The 22,884-nt window shown below is 69.3% G+C and overlaps 1 long non-coding RNA gene across 1 annotated transcript; it reads left to right on the top strand.

Moving 5' to 3' along the window:
* Window positions 1–255: 255 nt before the first annotated feature.
* On the top strand, window positions 256–21,486 carry LOC142269278 (uncharacterized). The gene is made up of 6 exons (XR_012734796.1): window positions 256–364; window positions 2,938–3,031; window positions 12,014–12,107; window positions 15,169–15,262; window positions 21,015–21,093; window positions 21,345–21,486. It is a non-coding gene; the product is annotated as an uncharacterized LOC142269278 (long non-coding RNA).
* The last annotated feature ends 1,398 nt before the right edge of the window (window positions 21,487–22,884 follow it).

Raw genomic sequence — 22,884 nt, forward strand, 5'->3', positions numbered from 1 at the left:
TTATGAAGCCGGGTGCCCTGCATCTCCACTCCGCCCCCTCCTCGTCTGTATACACGCTCGAGTCCGCTCCTCCACGCCTTTTCCCAGCCCCACTCCGCCCCCTCAAGTCTTTTACCCCGGCTCCACTCCACCCCCAGGTCCCACTCCTCCCCTCATCTTCTCCGGGCACCACCCGACGAGGCAGAGGGGCCGGCCGAGTCTGACGTCGTCACTGACGACGTCAGACTACGCTCCCTCCCCTCACGTTAGACGCTGCTCAGCCACAAGTGTTCGGAGAGGTTTGTACTGCGCATGCGCTGCCCTGCGCAGTACAAAACGGAAGTCATCGCAGAGCGCGCCACTTTTCAAAATCGGCGGTGGTGGGGTGAGTATTATGTGTGTATGCTTACGGGGTGCCTGATGCCGGTGCGCGGGGACGGGCTGCTTGCCGCCGGTATATATGTACGGGCTGCCTGCTGCCGGTATATATGTACGGGCACGGGCTGCCTGCTGCCGGTATATATGTACGGGCTGCCTGCCGCCGGTAGATATGTACGGGCTGCCTGCCGCCGGTATATATGTACGGGCTGCCTGCCGCCGGTATATATGTACGGGCTGCCTGCTGCCGGTATATATGTACGGGCACGGGCTGCCTGCGGCCGGAATATATATACGGGCTGCCTGCCGCCGGTATATATGTACGGGCTGCCTGCTGCCGGTATATATGTACGGGCACGGGCTGCCTGCGGCCGGAATATATATACGGGCTGCCTGCCGCCGGTAGATATGTACGGGCTGCCTGCCTGCCGCCGGTATATATGTACGGGCTGCCTGCCTGCCTGCCACCGGTATATATGTACGGGCACGGGCTGCCTGCCGCCAGACCCCTCTGCCTGTGCGCCGCCAGACCCCTCTGCGCTCTGCCCGACCCCTCTGCGCTCTGCCCGACCCCTCTGCGCTCTGCCCGACCCCTCTGCGCTCTGCCCGACCCCTCTGCGCTCTGCCCGACCCCTCTGCGCTCTGCCCGACCCCTCTGCGCTCTGCCCGACCCCTCTGCGCTCTGCCCGACCCCTCTGCGCTCTGCCCGACCCCTCTGCGCTCTGCCCGACCCCTCTGCGCTCTGCCCGACCCCTCTGCGCTCTGCCCGACCCCTCTGCGCTCTGCCCGACCCCTCTGCGCTCTGCCCGACCCCTCTGCGCTCTGCCCGACCCCTCTGCGCTCTGCCCGACCCCTCTGCGCTCTGCCCGACCCCTCTGCGCTCTGCCCGACCCCTCTGCGCTCTGCCCGACCCCTCTGCGCTCTGCCCGACCCCTCTGCGCTCTGCCCGACCCCTCTGCGCTCTGCCCGACCCCTCTGCGCTCTGCCCGACCCCTCTGCGCTCTGCCCGACCCCTCTGCGCTCTGCCCGACCCCTCTGCGCTCTGCCCGACCCCTCTGCGCTCTGCCCGACCCCTCTGCGCTCTGCCCGACCCCTCTGCGCTCTGCCCGACCCCTCTGCGCTCTGCCCGACCCCTCTGCGCTCTGCCCGACCCCTCTGCGCTCTGCCCGACCCCTCTGCGCTCTGCCCGACCCCTCTGCGCTCTGCCCGACCCCTCTGCGCTCTGCCCGACCCCTCTGCGCTCTGCCCGACCCCTCTGCGCTCTGCCCGACCCCTCTGCGCTCTGCCCGACCCCTCTGCGCTCTGCCCGACCCCTCTGCGCTCTGCCCGACCCCTCTGCGCTCTGCCCGACCCCTCTGCGCTCTGCCCGACCCCTCTGCGCTCTGCCCGTGCGCCGCCAGACCCCTCTGCGCTCTGCCCGTGCGCCGCCAGACCCCTCTGCGCTCTGCCCGTGCGCCGCCAGACCCCTCTGCGCTCTGCCCGTGCGCCGCCAGACCCCTCTGCGCTCTGCCCGTGCGCCGCCAGACCCCTCTGCGCTCTGCCAGACCCCTCTGCGCTCTGCCAGACCCCTCTGCGCTCTGCCAGACCCCTCTGCGCTCTGCCAGACCCCTCTGCGCTCTGCCAGACCCCTCTGCGCTCTGCCAGACCCCTCTGCGCTCTGCCAGACCCCTCTGCGCTCTGCCAGACCCCTCTGCGCTCTGCCCGACCCCTCTGCGCTCTGCCCGACCCCTCTGCGCTCTGCCCGACCCCTCTGCGCTCTGCCCGACCCCTCTGCGCTCTGCCCGACCCCTCTGCGCTCTGCCCGACCCCTCTGCGCTCTGCCCGACCCCTCTGCGCTCTGCCCGACCCCTCTGCGCTCTGCCCGACCCCTCTGCGCTCTGCCCGACCCCTCTGCGCTCTGCCCGACCCCTCTGCGCTCTGCCCGACCCCTCTGCGCTCTGCCCGACCCCTCTGCGCTCTGCCCGACCCCTCTGCGCTCTGCCCGACCCCTCTGCCCGACCCCTCTGCGCTCTGCCCGACCCCTCTGCGCTCTGCCCGACCCCTCTGCGCTCTGCCCGACCCCTCTGCGCTCTGCCCGACCCCTCTGCGCTCTGCCCGACCCCTCTGCGCTCTGCCCGACCCCTCTGCGCTCTGCCCGACCCCTCTGCGCTCTGCCCGACCCCTCTGCGCTCTGCCCGACCCCTCTGCGCTCTGCCCGACCCCTCTGCGCTCTGCCCGACCCCTCTGCGCTCTGCCCGACCCCTCTGCGCTCTGCCCGACCCCTCTGCGCTCTGCCCGACCCCTCTGCGCTCTGCCCGACCCCTCTGCCCGACCCCTCTGCCCGACCCCTCTGCCCGACCCCTCTGCCCGACCCCTCTGCCCGACCCCTCTGCCCGACCCCTCTGCCCGACCCCTCTGCCCGACCCCTCTGCCCGACCCCTCTGCGCTCTGCCCGACCCCTCTGCGCTCTGCCCGACCCCTCTGCGCAGCCCTGTCTGAGAGTGGGGCAGTGTGTGTAACCCCCTCCAGTATGTGTATGCCCCTGTATCTTCCCCAATTGTAAAACAGAATGTTTTGACTATTTATTTTTTTTTCAATTAGGTATCCAAGCAATGCAGGTAGTGCTGACATTACGATCGACGGACGCCTTCCATCTTCTGGTACCACTGTGTAGACGAGTAATCTTGAAGATCCCGTACGTATGTTGTCTATGTATATATGTATGTGTCTGTCTTCCAACTGCATCCAGCTCATACACAGCACCGTACTGTAATACAGGTCCACTCTATGTCCTGTAATACAGTGTGCTGACAGCCCTCTGTGGGCTCCGCTGGGGGCTGGCAGCCCTCTGTGGGCTCCGCTGGGGGCTGGCAGCCCTCTGTGGGCTTCGCTGGGGGCTGGCAGCCCTCTGTGGGCTCCGCTGGGGGCTGGCAGCCCTCTGTGGGCTCCGCTGGGGGCTGGCAGCCCTCTGTGGGCTCCGCTGGGGGCTGGCAGCCCTCTGTGGGCTCCGCTGGGGGCTGGCAGCCCTCTGTGGGCTCCGCTGGGGGCTGGCAGCCCTCTGTGGGCTCCGCAGGGGGCTGGCAGCCCTCTGTGGGCTCCGCCGGGGGCTGGCAGCCCTCTGTGGGCTCCGCCGGGGGCTGGCAGCCCTCTGTGGGCTCCGCCGGGGGCTGGCAGCCCTCTGTGGGCTCCGCCGGGGGCTGGCAGCCCTCTGGGGGCTCCGCCGGGGGCTGGCAGCCCTCTGTGGGCTCCGCCGGGGGCTGGCAGCCCTCTGGGGGCTCCGCCGGGGGCTGGCAGCCCTCTGGGGGCTCCGCCGGGGGCTGGCAGCCCTCTGGGGGCTCCGCCGGGGGCTGGCAGCCCTCTGGGGGCTCCGCCGGGGGCTGGCAGCCCTCTGGGGGCTCCGCCGGGGGCTGGCAGCCCTCTGGGGGCTCCGCCGGGGGCTGGCAGCCCTCTGGGGGCTCCGCCGGGGGCTGGCAGCCCTCTGGGGGCTCCGCCGGGGGCTGGCAGCCCTCTGTGGGCTCCGCCGGGGGCTGGCAGCCCTCTGTGGGCTCCGCCGGGGGCTGGCAGCCCTCTGTGGGCTCCGCCGGGGGCTGGCAGCCCTCTGTGGGCTCCGCTGGGGGCTGGCAGCCCTCTGGGGGCTGGCAGCCCTCTGGGGGCTGGCAGCCCTCTGTGGGCTCTGCTGGGGGCTGGCAGCCCTGTGTGGGCTCTGCTGGGGGCTGGCAGCCCTGTGTGGGCTCCGCCGGGGGCTGGCAGCCCTCTGTGGGCTCCGCCGGGGGCTGGCAGCCCTCTGGGGGCTCCGCCGGGGGCTGGCAGCCCTCTGTGGGCTCCGCCGGGGGCTGGCAGCCCTCTGGGGGCTCCGCCGGGGGCTGGCAGCCCTCTGGGGGCTCCGCCGGGGGCTGGCAGCCCTCTGGGGGCTCCGCCGGGGGCTGGCAGCCCTCTGGGGGCTCCGCCGGGGGCTGGCAGCCCTCTGGGGGCTCCGCCGGGGGCTGGCAGCCCTCTGGGGGCTCCGCCGGGGGCTGGCAGCCCTCTGTGGGCTCCGCCGGGGGCTGGCAGCCCTCTGTGGGCTCCGCCGGGGGCTGGCAGCCCTCTGTGGGCTCCGCCGGGGGCTGGCAGCCCTCTGTGGGCTCCGCCGGGGGCTGGCAGCCCTCTGTGGGCTCCGCTGGGGGCTGGCAGCCCTCTGGGGGCTGGCAGCCCTCTGGGGGCTGGCAGCCCTCTGTGGGCTCTGCTGGGGGCTGGCAGCCCTGTGTGGGCTCTGCTGGGGGCTGGCAGCCCTGTGTGGGCTCCGGTGCGGGCTGGCAGCCCTGTGTGGGCTCCGGTGGGGGCTGGCAGCCCTGTGTGGGCTCCGGTGGGGGCTGGCAGCCCTCTGTGGGCTCCGGTGGGGGCTGGCAGCCCTGTGTGGGCTCCGGTGGGGGCTGGCAGCCCTCTGTGGGCTCCGGTGGGGGCTGGCAGCCCTCTGTGGGCTCCGGTGGGGGCTGGCAGCCCTCTGTGGGCTCCGGTGGGGGCTGGCAGCCCTCTGTGGGCTCCGCTGGGGGCTGGCAGCCCTCTGTGGGCTCCGCTGGGGGCTGGCAGCCCTCTGTGGGCTCCGCTGGGGGCTGGCAGCCCTCTGTGGGCTCCGCTGGGGGCTGGCAGCCCTCTGTGGGCTCCGCTGGGGGCTGGCAGCCCTCTGTGGGCTCCGCTGGGGGCTGGCAGCCCTCTGTGGGCTCCGCTGGGGGCTGGCAGCCCTCTGGGGGCTGGCAGCCCTCTGTGGGCTCTGCTGGGGGCTGGCAGCCCTGTGTGGGCTCCGGTGGGGGCTGGCAGCCCTGTGTGGGCTCCGGTGGGGGCTGGCAGCCCTGTGTGGGCTCCGGTGGGGGCTGGCAGCCCTGTGTGGGCTCCGGTGGGGGCTGGCAGCCCTGTGTGGGCTCCGGTGGGGGCTGGCAGCCCTGTGTGGGCTCCGGTGGGGGCTGGCAGCCCTGTGTGGGCTCCGGTGGGGGCTGGCAGCCCTGTGTGGGCTCCGGTGGGGGCTGGCAGCCCTGTGTGGGCTCCGGTGGGGGCTGGCAGCCCTCTGTGGGCTCCGGTGGGGGCTGGCAGCCCTCTGTGGGCTCCGGTGGGGGCTGGCAGCCCTCTGTGGGCTCCGGTGGGGGCTGGCAGCCCTCTGTGGGCTCCGGTGGGGGCTGGCAGCCCTCTGTGGGCTCCGGTGGGGGCTGGCAGCCCTCTGTGGGCTCCGGTGGGGGCTGGCAGCCCTGTGTGGGCTCTGGTGGGGGCTGGCAGCCCTGTGTGGGCTCTGGTGGGGGCTGGCAGCCCTGTGTGGGCTCTGCTGGGGGCTGGCAGCCCTGTGTGGGCTCTGCTGGGGGCTGGCAGCCCTGTGTGGGCTCTGCTGGGGGCTGGCAGCCCTGTGTGGGCTCTGCTGGGGGCTGGCAGCCCTGTGTGGGCTCTGCTGGGGGCTGGCAGCCCTGTGTGGGCTCTGCTGGGGGCTGGCAGCCCTCTGTGGGCTCTGCTGGGGGCTGGCAGCCCTCTGTGGGCTCCGGTGGGGGCTGGCAGCCCTCTGTGGGCTCCGGTGGGGGCTGGCAGCCCTCTGTGGGCTCCGGTGGGGGCTGGCAGCCCTCTGTGGGCTCCGGTGGGGGCTGGCAGCCCTCTGTGGGCTCCGGTGGGGGCTGGCAGCCCTGTGTGGGCTCCGGTGGGGGCTGGCAGCCCTGTGTGGGCTCCGGTGGGGGCTGGCAGCCCTGTGTGGGCTCCGGTGGGGGCTGGCAGCCCTGTGTGGGCTCTGCCGGGGGCTGGCAGCCCTGTGTGGGCTCTGCCGGGGGCTGGCAGCCCTCTGTGGGCTCTGCCGGGGGCTGGCAGCCCTCTGTGGGCTCTGCCGGGGGCTGGCAGCCCTCTGTGGGCTCCCCCCTGGCCCTGCCAGAGTGTGGGGCAGTGTGTGCAGCCCCCTCCAGTATGTGTATGCCCCTGTATCTTCCCCAATTGTAAAACAGAATGTTTTGCCTATTTGTTTCTTTCAATTAGGTATCCAAGCAATGCAGGTAGTGCTGACATTACCATCGACGGACGCCTTCCATCTTCTGGTACCACTGTGTAGATGAGTAATCTTGAAGATCCCGTACGTATGTTGTCTATGTATATATGTATGTGTCTGTCTTCCAACTGCATCCAGCTCATACACAGCACCATACTGTAATACAGGTCCACTCTATGTCCTGTAATACAGTGTGCTGGCAGCCCTCTGTGGGCTCTGCTGGGGGCTGGCAGCCCTGTGTGGGCTCAGCTGGGGGCTGGCAGCCCTCTGGGGGCTCAGCTGGGGGCTGGCAGCCCTCTGGGGGCTCTGCTGGGGGCTGGCAGCCCTCTGGGGGCTCTGCTGGGGGCTGGCAGCCCTCTGGGGGCTCTGCTGGGGGCTGGCAGCCCTCTGGGGGCTCTGCTGGGGGCTGGCAGCCCTCTGGGGGCTCTGCTGGGGGCTGGCAGCCCTCTGGGGGCTCTGCTGGGGGCTGGCAGCCCTCTGGGGGCTCTGCTGGGGGCTGGCAGCCCTCTGGGGGCTCTGCTGGGGGCTGGCAGCCCTCTGGGGGCTCTGCTGGGGGCTGGCAGCCCTCTGGGGGCTCTGCTGGGGGCTGGCAGCCCTCTGGGGGCTCTGCTGGGGGCTGGCAGCCCTCTGGGGGCTCTGCTGGGGGCTGGCAGCCCTCTGGGGGCTCTGCTGGGGGCTGGCAGCCCTCTGGGGGCTCTGCTGGGGGCTGGCAGCCCTCTGGGGGCTCTGCTGGGGGCTGGCAGCCCTCTGGGGGCTCTGCTGGGGGCTGGCAGCCCTCTGGGGGCTCTGCTGGGGGCTGGCAGCCCTCTGGGGGCTCTGCTGGGGGCTGGCAGCCCTCTGGGGGCTCTGCTGGGGGCTGGCAGCCCTCTGGGGGCTCTGCTGGGGGCTGGCAGCCCTCTGGGGGCTCTGCTGGGGGCTGGCAGCCCTCTGGGGGCTCTGCTGGGGGCTGGCAGCCCTCTGGGGGCTCTGCTGGGGGCTGGCAGCCCTCTGGGGGCTCTGCTGGGGGCTGGCAGCCCTCTGGGGGCTCTGCTGGGGGCTGGCAGCCCTCTGGGGGCTCTGCTGGGGGCTGGCAGCCCTCTGGGGGCTCTGCTGGGGGCTGGCAGCCCTCTGGGGGCTCTGCTGGGGGCTGGCAGCCCTCTGGGGGCTCTGCTGGGGGCTGGCAGCCCTCTGGGGGCTCTGCTGGGGGCTGGCAGCCCTCTGGGGGCTCTGCTGGGGGCTGGCAGCCCTCTGGGGGCTCTGCTGGGGGCTGGCAGCCCTCTGGGGGCTCTGCTGGGGGCTGGCAGCCCTCTGGGGGCTCTGCTGGGGGCTGGCAGCCCTCTGGGGGCTCTGCTGGGGGCTGGCAGCCCTCTGGGGGCTCTGCTGGGGGCTGGCAGCCCTCTGGGGGCTCTGCTGGGGGCTGGCAGCCCTCTGGGGGCTCTGCTGGGGGCTGGCAGCCCTCTGTGGGCTCTGCTGGGGGCTGGCAGCCCTCTGGGGGCTCCGTTGGGGGCTGGCAGCCCTCTGTGGGCTCCGGTGGAGGCTGGCAGCCTTCTGTGGGCTCTGGTGGGGACTGGCAGCCCTCTGTGGGCTCTACTGGGGGCTGGCAGCCCTCTGTGGGCTCCGCTGGGGGCTGGCAGCCCTGTGTGGGCTCCGCTGTGTCTGTCTTCCAACTGCATCCAGCTCATACACAGCACCATACTGTAATACAGGTCCACTCTATGTCCTGTAATACAGTGTGCTGGCAGCCCTGTGTGGGCTCTGCTGGGGGCTGGCAGCCCTGTGTGGGCTCTGCTGGGGGCTGGCAGCCCTCCGGGGGCTCCGCTGGGGGCTGGCAGCCCTCCGGGGGCTCCGCTGGGGGCTGGCAGCCCTCCGGGGGCTCCGCTGGGGGCTGGCAGCCCTCCGGGGGCTCCGCTGGGGGCTGGCAGCCCTCCGGGGCTCCGCTGGGGGCTGGCAGCCCTCCGGGGGCTCCGCTGGGGGCTGGCAGCCCTCCGGGGGCTCCGCTGGGGGCTGGCAGCCCTCCGGGGGCTCCGCTGGGGGCTGGCAGCCCTCCGGGGGCTCCGCTGGGGGCTGGCAGCCCTCCGGGGGCTCCGCTGGGGGCTGGCAGCCCTCTGTGGGCTCCGCTGGGGGCTGGCAGCCCTCTGTGGGCTCCGCTGGGGGCTGGCAGCCCTCTGTGGGCTCTGCTGGGGGCTGGCAGCCCTCTGTGGGCTCCGCTGGGGGCTGGCAGCCCTGTGTGGGCTCCGCTGGGGGCTGGCAGCCCTGTGTGGGCTCCGCTGGGGGCTGGCAGCCCTGTGTGGGCTCCGCTGGGGGCTGGCAGCCCTGTGTGGGCTCCGCTGGGGGCTGGCAGCCCTGTGTGGGCTCCGCTGGGGGCTGGCAGCCCTGTGTGGGCTCCGCTGGGGGCTGGCAGCCCTGTGTGGGCTCCGCTGGGGGCTGGCAGCCCTGTGTGGGCTCCGCTGGGGGCTGGCAGCCCTGTGTGGGCTCCGCTGGGGGCTGGCAGCCCTGTGTGGGCTCCGCTGGGGGCTGGCAGCCCTGTGTGGGCTCCGCTGGGGGCTGGCAGCCCTGTGTGGGCTCCGCTGGGGGCTGGCAGCCCTGTGTGGGCTCCGCTGGGGGCTGGCAGCCCTGTGTGGGCTCCGCTGTGTCTGTCTTCCAACTGCATCCAGCTCATACACAGCACCATACTGTAATACAGGTCCACTCTATGTCCTGTAATACAGTGTGCTGGCAGCCCTCTGGGGGCTCTGCTGGGGGCTGGCAGCCCTCTGGGGGCTCCGGTGGGGGCTGGCAGCCCTCTGGGGGCTCCGGTGGGGGCTGGCAGCCCTCTGGGGGCTCCGGTGGGGGCTGGCAGCCCTCTGGGGGCTCCGGTGGGGGCTGGCAGCCCTCTGGGGGCTCCGGTGGGGGGCTGGCAGCCCTCTGGGGGCTCCGGTGGGGGCTGGCAGCCCTCTGGGGGCTCCGGTGGGGGCTGGCAGCCCTCTGGGGGCTCCGGTGGGGGCTGGCAGCCCTCTGTGGGCTCCGGTGGGGGCTGGCAGCCCTCTGTGGGCTCTACTGGGGGCTGGCAGCCCTCTGTGGGCTCCGGTGGGGGCTGGCAGCCCTCTGTGGGCTCTGCTGGGGGCTGGCAGCCCTCTGTGGGCTCTGCTGGGGGCTGGCAGCCCTCTGTGGGCTCTGCTGGGGGCTGGCAGCCCTCTGTGGGCTCTGCTGGGGGCTGGCAGCCCTCTGTGGGCTCCGGTGGGGGCTGGCAGCCCTCTGTGGGCTCTGCCGGGGGCTGGCAGCCCTCTGTGGGCTCTGCCGGGGGCTGGCAGCCCTCTGTGGGCTCTGCCGGGGGCTGGCAGCCCTCTGTGGGCTCTGCCGGGGGCTGGCAGCCCTCTGTGGGCTCTGCCGGGGGCTGGCAGCCCTCTGTGGGCTCTGCCGGGGGCTGGCAGCCCTCTGTGGGCTCTGCCGGGGGCTGGCAGCCCTCTGTGGGCTCTGCCGGGGGCTGGCAGCCCTCTGTGGGCTCTGCCGGGGGCTGGCAGCCCTCTGTGGGCTCTGCCGGGGGCTGGCAGCCCTCTGTGGGCTCTGCCGGGGGCTGGCAGCCCTCTGTGGGCTCTGCCGGGGGCTGGCAGCCCTCTGTGGGCTCTGCCGGGGGCTGGCAGCCCTCTGTGGGCTCTGCCGGGGGCTGGCAGCCCTCTGTGGGCTCTGCCGGGGGCTGGCAGCCCTCTGTGGGCTCTGCCGGGGGCTGGCAGCCCTCTGTGGGCTCTGCCGGGGGCTGGCAGCCCTCTGTGGGCTCTGCCGGGGGCTGGCAGCCCTGTGTGGGCTCTGCCGGGGGCTGGCAGCCCTGTGTGGGCTCTGCCGGGGGCTGGCAGCCCTGTGTGGGCTCCGGTGGGGGCTGGCAGCCCTGTGTGGGCTCCGGTGGGGGCTGGCAGCCCTGTGTGGGCTTTGCTGGGGGCTGGCAGCCCTGTGTGGGCTTTGCTGGGGGCTGGCAGCCCTGTGTGGGCTTTGCTGGGGGCTGGCAGCCCTGTGTGGGCTTTGCTGGGGGCTGGCAGCCCTGTGTGGGCTTTGCTGGGGGCTGGCAGCCCTGTGTGGGCTTTGCTGGGGGCTGGCAGCCCTGTGTGGGCTTTGCTGGGGGCTGGCAGCCCTGTGTGGGCTTTGCTGGGGGCTGGCAGCCCTGTGTGGGCTCTGCTGGGGGCTGGCAGCCCTGTGTGGGCTCTGCTGGGGGCTGGCAGCCCTGTGTGGGCTCTGCTGGGGGCTGGCAGCCCTGTGTGGGCTCTGCTGGGGGCTGGCAGCCCTCTGTGGGCTCTGCTGGGGGCTGGCAACCCTCTTTGGGCTCTGCTGGGGGCTGGCAGCCCTGTGTGCGCTCCGGTGGGGGCTGGCAGCCCTGTGTGGGCTCCGGTGGGGGCTGGCAGCCCTCCGGTGGGGACTGGCAGCCCTCCGGTGGCTCCGGTGGGGGCTGGCAGCCCTCCGGTGGCTCCGGTGGGGGCTGGCAGCCCTCCGGTGGCTCCGGTGGGGGCTGGCAGCCCTCCGGTGGCTCCGCTGGGGGCTGGCAGCCCTCCGGGGGCTCCGCTGTGGGCTGGCAGCCCTCCGGGGGCTCCGCTGTGGGCTGGCAGCCCTCCGGGGGCTCCGCTGTGGGCTGGCAGCCCTCCGGGGGCTCCGCTGTGGGCTGGCAGCCCTCCGGGGGCTCCGCTGGGGGCTGGCAGCCCTCCGGGGGCTCCGCTGGGGGCTGGCAGCCCTCCGGGGGCTCCGCTGGGGGCTGGCAGCCCTCCGGGGGCTCCGCTGGGGGCTGGCAGCCCTCCGGGGGCTCCGCTGGGGGCTGGCAGCCCTCCGGGGGCTCCGCTGGGGGCTGGCAGCCCTCCGGGGGCTCCGCTGGGGGCTGGCAGCCCTGTGTGGGCTCCGCTGTGTCTGTCTTCCAACTGCATCCAGCTCATACACAGCACCATACTGTAATACAGGTCCACTCTATGTCCTGTAATACAGTGTGCTGGTAGCCCTGTGTGGGCTCTGCTGGGGGCTGGCAGCCCTCTGGGGGCTCTGCTGGGGGCTGGCAGCCCTCTGGGGGCTCCGCTGGGGGCTGGCAGCCCTCCGGGGGGCTCTGCTGGGGACTGGCAGCCCTCTGGGGGCTCTGCTGGGGGCTGGCAGCCCTCTGGGGGCTCTGCTGGGGGCTGGCAGCCCTCTGGGGGCTCTGCTGGGGGCTGGCAGCCCTCTGGGGGCTCTGCTGGGGGCTGGCAGCCCTCTGGGGGCTCCGGTGGGGGCTGGCAGCCCTCTGGGGGCTCCGGTGGGGGCTGGCAGCCCTCTGTGGGCTCTACTGGGGGCTGGCAGCCCTCTGTGGGCTCTGCTGGGGGCTGGCAGCCCTCTGTGGGCTCTGCTGGGGGCTGGCAGCCCTCTGTGGGCTCTGCTGGGGGCTGGCAGCCCTCTGTGGGCTCTGCTGGGGGCTGGCAGCCCTCTGTGGGCTCTGCTGGGGGCTGGCAGCCCTCTGTGGGCTCTGCTGGGGGCTGGCAGCCCTCTGTGGGCTCTGCTGGGGGCTGGCAGCCCTCTGTGGGCTCTGCTGGGGGCTGGCAGCCCTCTGTGGGCTCTGCTGGGGGCTGGCAGCCCTCTGTGGGCTCCGCCGGGGGCTGGCAGCCCTCTGTGGGCTCCCCCCTGGCCCTGCCAGAGTGTGGGGCAGTGTGTGCAGCCCCCTCCAGTATGTGTATGCCCCTGTATCTTCCCCAATTGTAAAACAGAATGTTTTGCCTATTTGTTTCTTTCAATTAGGTATCTAAGCAATGCAGGTAGTGCTGACATTACCATCGACGGACGCCTTCCATCTTCTGGTACCACTGTGTAGATGAGTAATCTTGAAGATCCCGTACGTATGTTGTCTATGTATATATGTATGTGTCTGTCTTCCAACTGCATCCAGCTCATACACAGCACCATACTGTAATACAGGTCCACTCTATGTCCTGTAATACAGTGTGCTGGCAGCCCTGTGTGGGCTCCGGTGGGGGCTGGCAGCCCTGTGTGGGCTCCGGTGGGGGCTGGCAGCCCTGTGTGGGCTCCGGTGGGGGCTGGCAGCCCTGTGTGGGCTCCGGTGGGGGCTGGCAGCCCTGTGTGGGCTCCGGTGGGGGCTGGCAGCCCTGTGTGGGCTCCGGTGGGGGCTGGCAGCCCTGTGTGGGCTCCGGTGGGGGCTGGCAGCCCTGTGTGGGCTCCGGTGGGGGCTGGCAGCCCTGTGTGGGCTCCGGTGGGGGCTGGCAGCCCTGTGTGGGCTCCGGTGGGGGCTGGCAGCCCTCCGTGGGGGCTGGCAGCCCTCCGTGGGCTCCGGTGGGGGCTGGCAGCCCTCCGTGGGCTCCGGTGGGAGCTGGCAGCCCTCCGTGGGCTCCGGTGGGGACTGGCAGCCCTCCGTGGGCTCCGGTGGGGACTGGCAGCCCTCCGTGGGCTCCGGTGGGGACTGGCAGCCCTCCGTGGGCTCCGGTGGGGACTGGCAGCCCTCCGTGGGCTCCGGTGGGGACTGGCAGCCCTCCGTGGGCTCCGGTGGGGACTGGCAGCCCTCCGTGGGCTCCGGTGGGGACTGGCAGCCCTCCGTGGGCTCCGGTGGGGGCTGGCAGCCCTCCGTGGGCTCCGGTGGGGGCTGGCAGCCCTCCGTGGGCTCCGGTGGGGGCTGGCAGCCCTCCGGGGGCTCCGGTGGGGGCTGGCAGCCCTCCGGGGGCTCCGGTGGGGGCTGGCAGCCCTCCGGGGGCTCCGCTGGGGGCTGGCAGCCCTCCGGGGGCTCCGCTGGGGGCTGGCAGCCCTCCGGGGGCTCCGCTGGGGGCTGGCAGCCCTCCGGGGGCTCCGCTGGGGGCTGGCAGCCCTCCGGGGGCTCCGCTGGGGGCTGGCAGCCCTCCGGGGGCTCCGCTGGGGGCTGGCAGCCCTCCGGGGGCTCCGCTGGGGGCTGGCAGCCCTCCGGGGGCTCTGCTTGGGGCTGGCAGCCCTCTGTGGGCTCTGCTGGGGGCTGGCAGCCCTCTGTGGGCTCTGCTGGGGGCTGGCAGCCCTCTGTGGGCTCTGCCGGGGGCTGGCAGCCCTCTGTGGGCTCTGCCGGGGGCTGGCAGCCCTCTGTGGGCTCTGCCGGGGGCTGGCAGCCCTCTGTGGGCTCTGCCGGGGGCTGGCAGCCCTCTGTGGGCTCTGCCGGGGGCTGGCAGCCCTCTGTGGGCTCTGCCGGGGGCTGGCAGCCCTCTGTGGGCTCTGCCGGGGGCTGGCAGCCCTCTGTGGGCTCCGGTGGGGGCTGGCAGCCCTCTTTGGGCTCCGGTGGGGGCTGGCAGCCCTGTGTGGGCTCCGGTGGGGGCTGGCAGCCCTGTGTGGGCTCCGGTGGGGGCTGGCAGCCCTGTGTGGGCTCCGGTGGGGGCTGGCAGCCCTGTGTGGGCTCCGGTGGGGGCTGGCAGCCCTGTGTGGGCTCCGGTGGGGGCTGGCAGCCCTGTGTGGGCTCCGGTGGGGGCTGGCAGCCCTGTGTGGGCTCCGGTGGGGGCTGGCAGCCCTGTGTGGGCTCCGGTGGGGGCTGGCAGCCCTGTGTGGGCTCCGGTGGGGGCTGGCAGCCCTGTGTGGGCTCCGGTGGGGGCTGGCAGCCCTGTGTGGGCTCCGGTGGGGGCTGGCAGCCCTGTGTGGGCTTTGCTGGGGGCTGGCAGCCCTGTGTGGGCTTTGCTGGGGGCTGGCAGCCCTGTGTGGGCTTTGCTGGGGGCTGGCAGCCCTGTGTGGGCTTTGCTGGGGGCTGGCAGCCCTGTGTGGGCTTTGCTGGGGGCTGGCAGCCCTGTGTGGGCTTTGCTGGGGGCTGGCAGCCCTGTGTGGGCTTTGCTGGGGGCTGGCAGCCCTGTGTGGGCTTTGCTGGGGGCTGGCAGCCCTGTGTGGGCTTTGCTGGGGGCTGGCAGCCCTGTGTGGGCTTTGCTGGGGGCTGGCAGCCCTGTGTGGGCTTTGCTGGGGGCTGGCAGCCCTGTGTGGGCTTTGCTGGGGGCTGGCAGCCCTGTGTGGGCTTTGCTGGGGGCTGGCAGCCCTGTGTGGGCTTTGCTGGGGGCTGGCAGCCCTGTGTGGGCTTTGCTGGGGGCTGGCAGCCCTGTGTGGGCTTTGCTGGGGGCTGGCAGCCCTGTGTGGGCTTTGCTGGGGGCTGGCAGCCCTGTGTGGGCTTTGCTGGGGGCTGGCAGCCCTGTGTGGGCTCTGCTGGGGGCTGGCAGCCCTCTTTGGGCTCTGCTGGGGGCTGGCAGCCCTGTGTGGGCTCTGCTGGGGGCTGGCAGCCCTGTGTGGGCTCCGGTGGGGACTGGCAGCCCTCCGGTGGCTCTGCTGGGGGCTGGCAGCCCTCTGGGGGCTCTGCTGGGGGCTGGCAGCCCTCTGGGGGCTCTGCTGGGGGCTGGCAGCCCTCTGGGGGCTCTGCTGGGGGCTGGCAGCCCTCTGGGGGCTCTGCTGGGGGCTGGCAGCCCTCTGGGGGCTCTGCTGGGGGCTGGCAGCCCTCTGGGGGCTCTGCTGGGGGCTGGCAGCCCTCTGGGGGCTCTGCTGGGGGCTGGCAGCCCTCTGGGGGCTCTGCTGGGGGCTGGCAGCCCTCTGGGGGCTCTGCTGGGGGCTGGCAGCCCTCTGGGGGCTCTGCTGGGGGCTGGCAGCCCTCTGGGGGCTCTGCCGGGGGCTGGCAGCCCTCTGGGGGCTCCGCCGGGGGCTGGCAGCCCTCTGGGGGCTCCGCCGGGGGCTGGCAGCCCTCTGTGGGCTCCGCCGGGGGCTGGCAGCCCTCTGTGGGCTCCGCCGGGGGCTGGCAGCCCTCTGTGGGCTCCGCCGGGGGCTGGCAGCCCTCTGTGGGCTCCCCCCTGGCCCTGCCAGAGTGTGGGGCAGTGTGTGCAGCCCCCTCCAGTATGTGTATGCCCCTGTATCTTCCCCAATTGTAAAACAGAATGTTTTGCCTATTTGTTTCTTTCAATTAGGTATCCAAGCAATGCAGGTAGTGCTGACATTACCATCGACGGACGCCTTCCATCTTCTGGTACCACTGTGTAGATGAGTAATCTTGAAGATCCCGTACGTATGTTGTCTATGTATATATGTATGTGTCTGTCTTCCAACTGCATCCAGCTCATACACAGCACCATACTGTAATACAGGTCCACTCTATGTCCTGTAATACAGTGTGCTGGCAGCCCTCTGTGGGCTCCGGTGGGGGCTGGCAGCCCTGTGTGGGCTCCGGTGGGGGCTGGCAGCCCTGTGTGGGCTCCGGTGGGGGCTGGCAGCCCTGTGTGGGCTCCGGTGGGGGCTGGCAGCCCTGTGTGGGCTCCGGTGGGGGCTGGCAGCCCTGTGTGGGCTCCGGTGGGGGCTGGCAGCCCTGTGTGGGCTCCGGTGGGGGCTGGCAGCCCTGTGTGGGCTCCGGTGGGGGCTGGCAGCCCTGTGTGGGCTCCGGTGGGGGCTGGCAGCCCTCCGTGGGCTCCGGTGGGGGCTGGCAGCCCTCCGTGGGCTCCGGTGGGAGCTGGCAGCCCTCCGTGGGCTCCGGTGGGGACTGGCAGCCCTCCGTGGGCTCCGGTGGGGACTGGCAGCCTTCCGGTGGCTCCGGTGGGGACTGGCAGCCCTCCGGGGGCTCCGGTGGGGGCTGGCAGCCCTCCGGGGGCTCCGGTGGGGGCTGGCAGCCCTCCGGGGTCTCCGGTGGGGGCTGGCAGCCCTCCGGGGGCTCCGCTGGGGGCTGGCAGCCCTCCGGGGGCTCCGCTGGGGGCTGGCAGCCCTCCGGGGGCTCCGCTGGGGGCTGGCAGCCCTCCGGGGGCTCCGCTGGGGGCTGGCAGCCCTCCGGGGGCTCCGCTGGGGGCTGGCAGCCCTCCGGGGGCTCCGCTGGGGGCTGGCAGCCCTCTGGGGGCTCCGCTGGGGGCTGGCAGCCCTCTGGGGGCTCCGCTGGGGGCTGGCAGCCCTCTGGGGGCTCCGCTGGGGGCTGGCAGCCCTCTGGGGGCTCCGCTGGGGGCTGGCAGCCCTCTGTGGGCTCCGCTGGGGGCTGGCAGCCCTCTGTGGGCTCTGCTGGGGGCTGGCAGCCCTCTGTGGGCTCTGCTGGGGGCTGGCAGCCCTCTGTGGGCTCTGCTGGGGGCTGGCAGCCCTCTGTGGGCTCTGCTGGGGGCTGGCAGCCCTCTGTGGGCTCTGCTGGGGGCTGGCAGCCCTCTGTGGGCTCTGCTGGGGGCTGGCAGCCCTCTGTGGGCTCTGCTGGGGGCTGGCAGCCCTCTGTGGGCTCCGGTGGGGGCTGGCAGCCCTCTGTGGGCTCCGGTGGGGGCTGGCAGCCCTCTGTGGGCTCCGGTGGGGGCTGGCAGCCCTCTGTGGGCTCTGCTGGGGGCTGGCAGCCCTCTGGGGGCTCCGGTGGGGGCTGGCAGCCCTCTGGGGGCTCCGGTGGGGGCTGGCAGCCCTCTGGGGGCTCCGGTGGGGGCTGGCAGCCCTCTGGGGGCTCCGGTGGGGGCTGGCAGCCCTCTGGGGGCTCCGGTGGGGGCTGGCAGCCCTCTGGGGGCTCCGGTGGGGGCTGGCAGCCCTCTGGGGGCTCCGGTGGGGGCTGGCAGCCCTCTGGGGGCTCCGGTGGGGGCTGGCAGCCCTCTGGGGGCTCCGGTGGGGGGCTGGCAGCCCTGTGTGGGCTTTGCTGGGGGCTGGCAGCCCTGTGTGGGCTCTGCTGGGGGCTGGCAGCCCTCTGTGGGCTCTGCTGGGGGCTGGCAGCCCTCTGTGGGCTCTGCTGGGGGCTGGCAGCCCTCTGTGGGCTCTGCTGGGGGCTGGCAGCCCTCTGTGGGCTCTGCTGGGGGCTGGCAGCCCTCTGTGGGCTCTGCTGGGGGCTGGCAGCCCTCTGTGGGCTCTGCTGGGGGCTGGCAGCCCTCTGTGGGCTCTGCTGGGGGCTGGCAGCCCTCTGTGGGCTCTGCTGGGGGCTGGCAGCCCTCTGTGGGCTCTGCTGGGGGCTGGCAGCCCTCTGTGGGCTCTGCTGGGGGCTGGCAGCCCTCTGTGGGCTCTGCTGGGGGCTGGCAGCCCTCTGTGGGCTCTGCTGGGGGCTGGCAGCCCTCTGTGGGCTCTGCTGGGGGCTGGCAGCCCTCTGTGGGCTCTGCTGGGGGCTGGCAGCCCTCTGTGGGCTCTGCTGGGGGCTGGCAGCCCTCTGTGGGCTCTGCTGGGGGCTGGCAGCCCTCTGTGGGCTCTGCTGGGGGCTGGCAGCCCTCTTTGGGCTCTGCTGGGGGCTGGCAGCCCTCTTTGGGCTCTGCTGGGGGCTGGCAGCCCTCTTTGGGCTCTGCTGGGGGCTGGCAGCCCTCTTTGGGCTCTGCTGGGGGCTGGCAGCCCTCTTTGGGCTCTGCTGGGGGCTGGCAGCCCTGTGTGGGCTCCGGTGGGGGCTGGCAGCCCTGTGTGGGCTCCGGTGGGGGCTGGCAGCCCTCCGGGGGCTCCGGTGGGGGCTGGCAGCCCTCCGGGGGCTCCGCTGGGGGCTGGCAGCCCTCCGGGGGCTCCGCTGGGGGCTGGCAGCCCTCCGGGGGCTCCGCTGGGGGCTGGCAGCCCTCCGGGGGCTCCGCTGGGGGCTGGCAGCCCTCCGGGGGCTCCGCTGGGGGCTGGCAGCCCTCCGGGGGCTCCGCTGGGGGCTGGCAGCCCTCCGGGGGCTCCGCTGGGGGCTGGCAGCCCTCCGGGGGCTCCGCTGGGGGCTGGCAGCCCTCCGGGGGCTCCGCTGGGGGCTGGCAGCCCTCCGGGGGCTCCGCTGGGGGCTGGCAGCCCTCCGGGGGCTCCGCTGGGGGCTGGCAGCCCTCCGGGGGCTCCGCTGGGGGCTGGCAGCCCTCCGGGGGCTCCGCTGGGGGCTGGCAGCCCTCCGGGGGCTCCGCTGGGGGCTGGCAGCCCTCCGGGGGCTCTGCTGGGGGCTGGCAGCCCTCTGGGGGCTCTGCTGGGGGCTGGCAGCCCTGTGTGGGCTCTGCTGGGGGCTGGCAGCCCTGTGTGGGCTCTGCTGGGGGCTGGCAGCCCTGTGTGGGCTCTGCTGGGGGCTGGCAGCCCTGTGTGGGCTCTGCTGGGGGCTGGCAGCCCTGTGTGGGCTCCGCTGGGGGCTGGCAGCCCTGTGTGGGCTCCGCTGGGGGCTGGCAGCCCTGTGTGGGCTCCGCTGGGGGCTGGCAGCCCTGTGTGGGCTCCGCTGGGGGCTGGCAGCCCTGTGTGGGCTCCGCTGGGGGCTGGCAGCCCTGTGTGGGCTCCGCTGGGGGCTGGCAGCCCTGTGTGGGCTCCGCTGGGGGCTGGCAGCCCTGTGTGGGCTCCGCTGGGGGCTGGCAGCCCTGTGTGGGCTCCGCTGGGGGCTGGCAGCCCTGTGTGGGCTCCGCTGGGGGCTGGCAGCCCTGTGTGGGCTCCGCTGGGGGCTGGCAGCCCTGTGTGGGCTCCGCTGGGGGCTGGCAGCCCTGTGTGGGCTCCGCTGGGGGCTGGCAGCCCTGTGTGGGCTCCGCTGGGGGCTGGCAGCCCTGTGTGGGCTCCGCTGGGGGCTGGCAGCCCTGTGTGGGCTCCGCTGGGGGCTGGCAGCCCTGTGTGGGCTCCGCTGGGGGCTGGCAGCCCTGTGTGGGCTCCGCTGGGGGCTGGCAGCCCTGTGTGGGCTCCGCTGGGGGCTGGCAGCCCTGTGTGGGCTCCGCTGGGGGCTGGCAGCCCTGTGTGGGCTCTGGTGGGGGCTGGCAGCCCTCTGTGGGCTCTACTGGGGGCTGGCAGCCCTCTGTGGGCTCCCCCCTGGCCCTTCCACATCTACCACTGTGTAGATGAGTAATCTTGAAGATCCCGTACGTATGTTGTCTATGTATATATGTATGTGTCTGTCTTCCAACTGCATCCAGCTCATACACAGCACCATACTGTAATACAGGTCCACTCTATGTCCTGTAATACAGTGTGCTGGCAGCCCTCTGTGGGCTCTGCTGGGGGCTGGCAGCCCTCTGTGGGCTCTGCTGGGGGCTGGCAGCCCTCTGTGGGCTCTGCTGGGGGCTGGCAGCCCTCTGTGGGCTCTGCTGGGGGCTGGCAGCCCTCTGTGGGCTCTGCTGGGGGCTGGCAGCCCTCTGTGGGCTCTGCTGGGGGCTGGCAGCCCTCTGTGGGCTCTGCTGGGGGCTGGCAGCCCTCTGTGGGCTCTGCTGGGGGCTGGCAGCCCTCTGTGGGCTCTGCTGGGGGCTGGCAGCCCTCTGTGGGCTCTGCTGGGGGCTGGCAGCCCTCTGTGGGCTCTGCTGGGGGCTGGCAGCCCTCTGTGGGCTCTGCTGGGGGCTGGCAGCCCTCTGTGGGCTCTGCTGGGGGCTGGCAGCCCTCTGTGGGCTCTGCTGGGGGCTGGCAGCCCTCTGTGGGCTCTGCTGGGGGCTGGCAGCCCTCTGTGGGCTCTGCTGGGGGCTGGCAGCCCTCTGTGGGCTCTGCTGGGGGCTGGCAGCCCTCTGTGGGCTCTGCTGGGGGCTGGCAGCCCTCTGTGGGCTCTGCTGGGGGCTGGCAGCCCTCTGTGGGCTCTGCTGGGGGCTGGCAGCCCTCTGTGGGCTCTGCTGGGGGCTGGCAGCCCTCTGTGGGCTCTGGTGGGGGCTGGCAGCCCTCTGTGGGCTCCGCTGGGGGCTGGCAGCCCTCTGTGGGCTCCGCTGGGGGCTGGCAGCCCTCTGTGGGCTCCGCTGGGGGCTGGCAGCCCTCTGTGGGCTCCGCTGGGGGCTGGCAGCCCTCTGTGGGCTCCGCTGTGGGCTGGCAGCCCTCTGTGGGCTCCGCTGGGGGCTGGCAGCCCTCTGTGGGCTCCGCTGGGGGCTGGCAGCCCTCTGTGGGCTCCGCTGGGGGCTGGCAGCCCTCTGTGGGCTCCGCTGGGGGCTGGCAGCCCTCTGTGGGCTCCGCTGGGGGCTGGCAGCCCTCTGTGGGCTCCGCTGGGGGCTGGCAGCCCTGTGTGGGCTCCTCGTATATATGCTATGAAGCTGCTGAGGTTAGGAGACCCATGGCCAGACCATGCACTGTCCAGGTGTAGACCAGTTTTCACCGACTGCTGAATGAGCCTTAAAGTGAATCTGTCAGCGGGTTTTTTTTTTCTCCCCCATCTGAGAGCAGCATAATGTAGAGACAGAGATCCTGATTCCAGCGATTTCACTTACTGAGCTGTTTGCTGTCATTGTGATTTAAAATCAATGTTTTCACTGCTGCAGATCTAGCAGTTATACAGAGCTCATGAATATGCTGGACTACCTGTAGCATGCCAAGTAGTCCTGTAGTAATCTTTTGCTGATGAACCTGTGATATCAAAACTACACTGAGCAGCTCAATAAGTGACAATCGCTGGAATCAGGATCTCTTCCCCTACGTTATGCTTCACTTAGATTAGGTGTTAAAAACCTGGTGACAGATTCCCTTTAAAGGGGTTGTCAGGTCTAAATCCACAAGTCTGCATTATCAGAATTTGGTTTCAATTAGGTTAAAAACCTGTATGACACATTTCCTTTTAAAGAAAAAAAAACAGATATACCAAAAATAAATATATACCAAAGAAGTTAGTTTTAAAAAGAAAAAAAAAAGTTAGAATAGAGTAGGGCCCTGCCAAAAGAGTCTACCTTGTCGTGGAGCTAGGCTTACAAAAATCATTTGGCCAAAACTAAATCTGATGGCAGCGTGTGTGATACGGTGTTCAGTGTAAAGGGTTAATGTGTGATTGAGGTTGTAGTGCAGAAGTGAATTTTTTCCAAGAGTGGCAGTGAGACTATGGAAGATTTGTGGGGTGCAGGCGGAGCAGGGGTGAAGGCGGAGCTGGGGTGGAGCCTCAAGGGGGCCCTGAAATTTTGCCAGTATGGGGCCCTGAAATTTCTAGTGGCAACCCTGATCACACATCTTTCTATAGGTCTGAGGATATAAACTTTTTTTTATGTGCTTTAATATCTTAAAGATGCCATGGAGGCCCGGGAGAAGATGATGGAACAGTAAGTAAATGCACAAAGCTACATTAAGAATAATTTTACATGGGATCATCTGTCAGGCTTTCACCCACCTGACAAATCATCCCATGCAGTTGGTCGCAAATTGTGGCTGTGTAATTACACAGTGACCATTAACAATAGTGAATTGGGGGTGGGACCTTTTGTAGCTTCAGTTAGTTGGCTTGTGTAAAGATGCCTTTATAGTATACAGCATTGTGCAATATTTTTTAATTTATTTTTTTTTCTCCCCACAGAATGCAAGGTGCAAGTACCATATGTTACGGTCCACTGGAATGATGATGCTAAAATGTTTTTGTTTTGTTTTTTTAAACATTAAAATTTTATTGAAATATAAAGTTTGTTTTCTATAATAAAAAAAGTCAAACTGTTTCAAAATTTTGTCTTGTTAGTTTTAGTACGAGGGGCTGCTGATAAGTCTTTGGCTTTACCCAGAAAGAAATGAAATAGGATGATGAAACTTTACATTTATTCCACATACTCTCCACTGATGACAACACACTTCTTACATCGGTATTCCTGGTTCTGTAAGCCTAGCAAAAAGAAAGATTCCAGTTGTGCCTCATACCAGGCATTCGTAGCAGCCATAGCATCAGAAATGGTGTTAAATTTAGTACCTTGATGTGTTTCTTCAGCTTTAGAAACAGATGATAGTTGGAGGGAGCTAGATTTGGTGAATAAGGTGGGTGGTCAACCAACTGGAAGCCCAGCTCAGCCAGTTTTGCCGTGGTCGCTTGTGCAGTGTGAGCAGAGGCGTTGTCTTACAGGAACAAGATTCCTTTGGACAGCTTGTCGCGCCTTTTGGCCTTCAGTCCTGCTTTCAATTGGTTGAAAAGTTCAATGTAATACCTTATATTAACGGTGGAACCTTTTTGAAGGTAGTCCACTAGCAGCACGCCCTCCTTATCCCAGAACACAGACGCCATCACCTTAGTACAAAAAGAGACAGTGCTGCACAGCTATGATTATGAAGGGAATAAGTCAGAAGGTGAGGGTGCAAGGCCTACCAAGTCAATTGCATATAGAGAAAAAGAAGTAGGCAAGAAGCACTCAGCTCACCAAATAGCTACTAATACAAAAAATAACACAAAATGTATTAGTAGCTATTTGGTGAGCTGAGTGCTTCTTGCCTACTTCTTTTTCTCTATATGTCATCACCTTAGTGGCTGAATTTTGCCCCCCTCAACTTCTTTGGATGAGGAGAACCACTGTGCCTCTGCTCTTTTGACTGCTCCTTGTTTTCAGGGTCATACAAATAAATCCAGGTCTCATCCATAGTGACCAGTCGATCATGGAAGTTCTTATCAGTCCTGAAACGCTGACATATGGACCAGGAAGTTTTCACTCGCATGCTACTCTGTCAAACATTTGGGGACCCACTTTGCAGATGGCTTCCTCATGTCCAAATGTTCATGGATAATGGCACGCACGCACGAAATATTCATAATGTCTGTTATTGCTTTATCTGAAATTCGTGGATTCTCCAGTATGAGGTTGTGCACAGCATCGATGATCTCCGGAACAACAACCACTCTGGCGTCCAGGACATTCCTCACCGTTGCTGCTGAATTGACCCCTTTTATATTTGGCAATCTAGTTCTTAACTGTGGAATATGAAGGGCACTGATGCCCCAAAATCTGCGACATATCACCGTGAATATCCTCCACGGATTTTCCTTGCAGAAAGAAGAATTTGATCACTCCTCTGCTCTCAATTGCTGTGACTATCACCTTAGACGCCGCCATTTTGTTTTCTCGTGTGCATAGAACTCATGC

This window comes from Anomaloglossus baeobatrachus, unplaced genomic scaffold (assembly GCF_048569485.1).
Source record: "Anomaloglossus baeobatrachus isolate aAnoBae1 unplaced genomic scaffold, aAnoBae1.hap1 Scaffold_3163, whole genome shotgun sequence".
Taxonomy (NCBI): Eukaryota; Metazoa; Chordata; class Amphibia; order Anura; family Aromobatidae; genus Anomaloglossus; species Anomaloglossus baeobatrachus.